A 7657-nucleotide genomic window follows, 5' to 3' on the forward strand; every position below is an offset into this window, starting at 1 on the left:
TGTTTGATTAAATGCTTGGGAGGATGTTAGAGTAGAATTTTATGTTCTTGGCTTGGGAAGGTAACTTAGGATTTCTTGAGTTACTAATGTCCAAGTGATTGATAGTTGATAGCCATTGACTCTAGCCTTTATTAATTCAATTAGTGGAAAGCTAGGATTTATGGACTTGGATTGATATAACTCACTTGACTTTCCTTTGCTACTTGATTAAAGGATGACTAAGTGGGATTAATCCTTGCAACTATCATAATTGTGGCTAGTGATAATGATAGAGATCCTTGCCACTAAACCTTGTCAAGACCATTTTGTTAATAGAATCTCATTACCATTTACTATTCATGTTTCTCATTCAAAACCCCAAAATAAACAAGTCCATAACCAATAACAGGAACACTACCCTGCAAGTCCTTTGAGAGATGACCCGAGGTTTAAATACTTCGGTTTATAGATTTTAGGGGTTTGTACTTGTGACAAACAAATTTTTGTATGAAAGAATTATTGTTGGTTTAGAAACTATACTTTACAACGAGACTTCATTGGTGAAATTCTAAACCGTCAAAAATCCAATCATCATGTGTAAGCACAAGAGCTAGAGCAATAGGAACCAAGTCCAAACCACAATTGCATTGGATTATCACTTTCCTTCATCACTCTGCACAGTTTCATTCTCCTTCTGTCCTGCTTTGTTGCTTATCTCTTGCTTTGGAAGGAAATTAATGAGTGTCTTGTTGGTTTCTTCCTTCCACTGTAAGTCTTCTTTGTTGATCTCCATGCAGTCTTTCTTTTCATCAGAGTGCTGTGTTTCTGGAAAGACATTTAGAGTAATGCTTTCATCATGCACTCTCAGGGTCAATTCCCCTTGTTCCACATCTACAATAGCCCTTGCTGTAGCTAAGAATGGTCTTCCTAGAATGATGGAATTGCCTCCTTCCTCATCTAGGTACAGAATCACAAAGTTTGCAGGGAATATAAACTTATCCACTTTGACCAAAAGGTTTTCAATCACATATTTGGGAAACACCACAGACTTATCCACTAGCTCTAGTGACATCTGTATGGGCTTTACCTCCTCTATGCATAGCCTTTTCATCAGAGAGGAGGGCATTAGATTGATGCTAGCTCCTAAGTCACACATTACTTTATATTGATGCTTATGTTTCCATTAGTACAGGGTAGGAAAAAGCTTCCAGGGTCCTCAAGTTTTGGGGGAAGGCCTTTCTGGATTAATGCACTGCATTCTTCAGTGAGCAAAATAGTTTCCTTCTCATGCCAACTTCTCTTTTTATTGATAAGATCTTTCAAGAACTTTGCATATAAAGGCATCTGCTCTAATGCCTCAGCCAGTGGAATATTAATCTCCAATTTCTTGAAGACTTCAAGGAATTTGGGAAGGTGTTGATCCTTGGTCTCCTTGTTGAACCTTTGAGGGTATGGCAAGGGAGATGTGAAAGCTTTCTCCACTTGCTTCTGCTTTTGAGATGGTTTTTCAATTATTTGCTTCCCTTTCCTTGAGGCTTGTAGCTGGTTCTCTCCCTCTTCAGGCTTCTCTTGGTCATCCTTGTTGAGTGTAGCATCATTCTTGCTACTGGCTCCATCATTCTCAGTTAGCTTCTTGTCATTCACCAAGGTTTTTCCACTCCTTAGCTGTATAGCTTTGCATTATTCTTTAGGATTTAGAATGGTGTCACTTGGGAGTGAGCTTGATGGCCTTTCAATCACAGCTTGCTTGGAAAGCTGTCCAATCTGCCTTTCTATATTTCTTATGGAAGCTTTATTGTTCTTGTTTGTAAGTTCTTGCTGTTTCATCATTTTTTCCATTAATATCTCCAAATTGGAGATTCTTTGAGAGTCTTGTGGGATTTGTGGTTGGTTGTGAGCTGGTGAGGGTGGGTGATAGTTGTTTTGGTTGGTGGTTTGGTTATTAGATGGATAATGGTTAGAATTGGGGTAATTATTTTGGGATTTTCTATATGGATTTTGGTTATTGTTTTGCTGGTTGTTTCTTGAGTTATTTTGGTTTGAATTTCTTTGCCATGGCTGCTGATTTTGATGGTTGTTATCTCCCCATCTAAGGTTGGGGTGGTTCTTCCAAGATGGATTGTAAGTGTCACCATAAACTTCACTTGATCTTGAGCCTTGGTTGTGCACATATTAAATTTGTTCCTGCTGCAGATCTTCTTGTCTTTCTTCATTTTGCCCCCATGTGGTTGATGGTTGGCTTGTATTCACTGCTGCAACTTGGAGGCTATCATTCCTCTTAGCCATTTGTTCAAACTGTTGCTAAATTTGCTGCTACATTATTTTGTTTTGAGCTAGGATTGAGTCCACTCCTTCCAACTCTAGCACTCCTTTCCTTTGTGATGGTTGGCATTGTCTTTGATGAGCAAAGAAGTATTGATTATTTGCCACCATATTAATGAGATTCTGGGCCTCCTCTGTAGTCTTCATCAATTGTAGGGAGCCTCCTGCTGAGTGATCTAGTACTTCTTGAGCCTTCGGAGTTAAGCCTTCATAAAAATTCTGAAGTATGTCCCACTCATTGAACATTTCAGGGGGCACTTTCTGATCAGGGTCTCGTATCTCTCCCAAGCCTCATAAAATGACTCCCCATCTATCTGAGTGAATGTTTGGACCTTCATTTTGAGTCTAATGATTCTTTGGGGAGGATAGAACTTGGCTAAGAACTTCTTCATTAGATCTTTCCAATTGTTGATACTATCTCTTGAAAATGACTCCAACCATTGAGTAGCTTTGTCTCTGAGGGAAAATGGAAATAACAACAGCTTGTAAATGTCAGGATGCACACCATTAGTTTTGACAGTATCACAAATCCTCAAAAAGTGGATAAGTGTTGGTTTGGATCTTCAAGTGGTCCTCCTCCATAGGAACAATTGTTTTGTACCAAAGTGATGAGCTGTGGCTTCAATTCAAAGTTATTTGCATTGACATTTGGGATAAGGACGCTACTCCCACAATGCCTAGGATTAGCAAATGTATATGAAGCCAAGACTCTCCTCTGTGGTTGACCATTGTTGTTGGCCATTACTACTGGTGGATTTGTTGGATTCTCCTCCATTTCTTGATATTCTTCTTCAGAAGTTTCTCCTCCAAAGACTCCCTTTCCTCTGGCTTTCCTTCTAAATCTTCTAAGGGTTCTTTCGTCACGATCACCAGAGGTGGAGACCTCTCTCCTAGCTTCTATCATAAAACCACAACAACAAGAAACACAAGAGCACTCTGTAGTTTGAGTGCAGTGAGGGTTAGTAGAGACAAAGTCTCAAATAGTTAGTATACTGGTAAAAAAATATAAAAGAAATGAACAAAAACAAAGAAAAAAGTGTTTAATCTAGACCACCACCTTCCTTAATCATTATCAATCTAATCAATCCCCGGCAACGGCGCCAAAAACTTGATGTGTGGAAAACGATCCAACACAAAACTCACCGGCAAGTGTACCGGGTCGCATCAAGTAATAATAACTCACATGAGTAAAGTCGATCCCACAGGGATTAAAAGATTGATCAATTTTAGTTAGGTGGTTGATTTAGTCAAGCAAACAAGTGTTGATTTGAGTGATTTGTATTCAACAGAAGCTAAATTGCATGAAATTTAAAGGGAGAGGGGGAATTGACAGTAAATTAAAGAGCAGAAGAAGTAAAAGAGCTGAATCTTAAAGAACACGTAATGTAAATGACTGAAATTTAGATTGCAAGAAATGTAAATGGCAGAATCTTAGAGTGCAAGAAATATAAAATTGCTGAAATAGTAAAAGGATCTGGGAGCTGGGAATTTAAAATTAAACAAGAGAATGTAAATAGCAATCAATCAGAGAAGTAAAAGATAAATTGAAATGAAGCAAATCTCAAACAGAAAAGAAAAATTACTTGACGAAGCAATACAGAAAGTGAATTCAACTCAGTTGTAAAATCTAAAAGAGAAGTTGAAGATCTCAGGGGCTGAATGAGACTAGAAAACAAGTCTAGATCTCAATTCTTTCCTTGATCCAACAGATAATACTTGCAGAAGAAATAGAGATGAAAGCAGTAAAGAGAACATAGATCCAAATCACAATTCCTTGAAATTATGCAAAAAGTAAATAGAGAGAGATCTCAGATCAAAAGTGAAACAGAATTCCTTCACTTCTCAATCCAAGATTCAAAACAAAGAGTGAAGAGTGTAGAAGTAAGAACAAAGAAGAAGAGAATTTAATTCTCAATCCCAATTCCCAAACCCAAAGCCAAAATCTAAAATGAGCTCCAAAATGAAAAATAAAAAAAATAAAAGTGTCAAAAAGGTTCTTCCGAAATCAAACTAACTTCTATTTATACACTTCCTATTTTTGAATTTTAAAATTTGGAGTCGGCCTTTCAATTTGGTGAAGGATTGAATTTAAATGGAATTTTAATTGAATTTGGACCATGGGTGCTGCTCCCAGTAGAGTGCTCGGTAAATTAATTGAGCGCAGTACTCTCCCTTATTTCCTTGGCCCAGCCTTCTTTGTAGCGCAACAAACTTGCCCGTGTTAGCCTCAATAGCGCTCGGTTAACAAAGAGAGCGCAGCGCTCCACCTTGCTTTTGGCGTGCCAATTAGGTGCATGACAAGCTCTTTGGCCGTGTCACACTTCATAACGCTCTGTGAGGGGAGTGAACTGAGTGCCCATTTGTGTTGAAAGGAACTCCACCTTTGAGCCTTGGTGCAACATGTGTGGAGAAATTTTCCTTTGAAGAGTGTAGCGCTCCTTCCTTGCCAGCGTGAGGCTCCTGGTTTGAATCCTTGCCAAACCATTTTGGCTAATCTTCTTTACCCAAGCGCTCCTTCCTTAAGTGTAAGCTCCCAAGTTCAATTCCTAGTGAAGCCATGTTAGCTTATTTTCCTTGCAAGTAGCGCTCCTTCCTTCTCTTGGTTCATGGGTTAAAAACTTTGTGGCTTCACTAGCAAACATTGCACCTTGAATTTATTTGAAGTGGAGCCCGATAAAGTTAAGTGAGTTAACCGAGCGCTATGTTTGTTGCAGATGAGCGGATAATTTATACGCTTTTTGGCATTGTTTTTATATAGTTTTTAGTATGTTTTATTCACTTTTTAGGATATTTTTATTAGTTTTTAAGCAAAATTCACATTTCTGGACTTTACTATGAGTTTGTGTGTTTTTTTGTGATTTCAGGTATTTTCTGGCTGAAATTGAGGGACCTGAGCAAAAATCTAATTCAGAGGCTAAAAAAGGACTGCTGATGCTGTTGGATTCTAACCTCCCTGCACTCGAAATGGATCTTTTGGAGCTATAGAAATCCAAATGGTGCACTCTCAACTGCGTTGGAAAGTAGACATCCAGGGCTTTCCAGCAATAGATAATAGTCCATACTTTTCCTGAGTTTAGACGATGAAAACTGGCGTTTAACGCCAGCTTTCTGCCATATTCTGGCGTTAAACGCCAGAAACAAGTTGCAAGCTAGAGTCAAACGCCAGAAACAAGTTACAAACTAGCGTTTAACTCCAGAGAAGGCCTCTACACATGAAAGCTTCAATGCTCAGCCCAAGCACTCACCAACTGGGCCCGGAAGTGGATTTCTGCATTATTTACTTATATCTATAACCCTAGTAACTAGTTTAGTATAAATAGAACTTTTTACTATTGTACATAGATCTTTGGACGAGCTTTTGGAACATCTTTGGATCATTGTTAGTCCTTAGACATTGGGGGCTGGCCTCACGGCCATGCCTGGACCTTGTTCTTATGTATTTTCAACGGTGGAGTTTCTACACACCATAGATTAAGGTGTGGAGCTCTGCTGTTCCTCGAGTATTAATGCAAAGTACTATTGTTCTTCTATTCAATTCATGCTTATTCTTATTCTATGATATTCATTCGCACTTCAACCTGATGAATGTGATGATCCGTGATACTCATCACCATTCTCACTTATGAACGCGTGCCTGACAAACACTTCCATTCTACCTGCAAAAGCTAGAGTGTGTATCTCTTGGATTCCTGATCCACGACGCATGGTTGCCTCTCCTAACAACAGAGCCTTCCATTCCGTGAGATTAGATTCTTCGTGGTATAAGCTAGAATCAATTGGCAGCATTCTTGAGATCCGAAAAGTCTAAACCTTGTCTGTGGTATTCCGAGTATGATCTAGGATGGGATGACTGTGACGAGCTTCAAACTCACGACTGTAGGGTGTAGTGATAGACGCAAAAGGATAGTAAATCCTATTCCTACATGATCGAGAACCAACAGCTGATTAGCCATACGATATCTGTGCATGGTATTTTTCATCCGAGACGAGCAATCCGACAGTTGATTAACCGTACAGAAACCGTAGAGGACCATTTCACTGAGTGGATTGGAAGTAGCCATTGACAACGGTGACACCCAACATACAGCTTGCCATAGAAAGGAGTATGAAGGATTGGATGAAGACAGTAGGAATGCAGAGATTCAGAAGGAACAATGCATCTCCATACGCTTATCTGAAATTCCCACCAATGATTTACATATGTATCTCTATCTTTATTTTATCTTTTATTTATCTTTTAATTATTAAAACTCCATAACCATTTGAATCCGCCTGACAAAGATTTACAAGATGATCATAGCTTGCTTCAAGCCGACAATCTCGTGGGATCGACCCTTACTCACGTAAGGTTTATTACTTGGACGACCCAGTGCACTTGCTGGTTAGTTGTGCAAAGTTGTGAAAAAGAGTTGAGATTACAATTGAGCGTACTAAGTTTTTGGCGCCATTGAGATCACAATTTTGTGCACCAAGTTTTTGGTGCCGTTGCCGGGGATAGTTCGAGTTTGGACAACTGACGGTTCATCTTGTTGCTTAGATTAGGTAATTTTCTTCTTATTTTATTTTCAAAAAGTTTTCAAAAATCTTTCAAAAAAATTTTTCTTTTTTTTTTGTTTTTCTAAAAATAATTTTCGAAAAAAAATACAAAAAAATTATAAAATCAAAAATATTTTATGTTTCTTGTTTGAGTCTAATGCAATTTTTATATTTGGTGTCCATTGCATGTTTTTAAAATTTATGCATTTTTTTCAAAAAAATTCATGCATTGCATTCTTCATGGTCTTCAAGTTGTTCTTGATAAGTCTTCTTGTTTGATCTTCATATTTTCTTGTTTTGTGTCTTTTGTTGTTTTTCATATGCATTTTTGCATTCATAGCGTCTAAACATGAAAAATCTCTAAGTTTGGTGTCTTGCATGTTTTTCTTTTCTTGAAAATTTTTCAAAAATAAGTCTTGATGTTCATCTTGATCTTCAAAGTGTTCTGGATGTTCATCTTGACATTCATAGTGTTCTTGCATGCATTATGTGTTTTGATCTTAATTTTTCATGTCTTGTGTCAATCTTGCTGTTTACTGGAAAAAAAAAAGAGAAAAACCCAAAAATGTTATCTTTTCTTTTTCTCTTTCCTCATTAAATTCAAAAAAATAAAAAAATATCTTTTCCTTATTTATCTCATAAATTTTGAAATCTTTGGGTTGACTTAGTCAAAAATTTTTAAAATAAGTTCTTTCTTGTTAGTCAAGTCAAGATTTCAATTTCAAAAAATCCTATCTTTTCAAAACTTTTTCAAAAATCAAATCTTTTTCACTTTTATTTCATGTTTTTCAAAAAAAAAAATTTTAAAAAATTGATTTTC

This window comes from Arachis stenosperma, chromosome 7, assembly GCF_014773155.1.
Source record: "Arachis stenosperma cultivar V10309 chromosome 7, arast.V10309.gnm1.PFL2, whole genome shotgun sequence".
Taxonomy (NCBI): domain Eukaryota; kingdom Viridiplantae; phylum Streptophyta; class Magnoliopsida; order Fabales; family Fabaceae; genus Arachis; species Arachis stenosperma.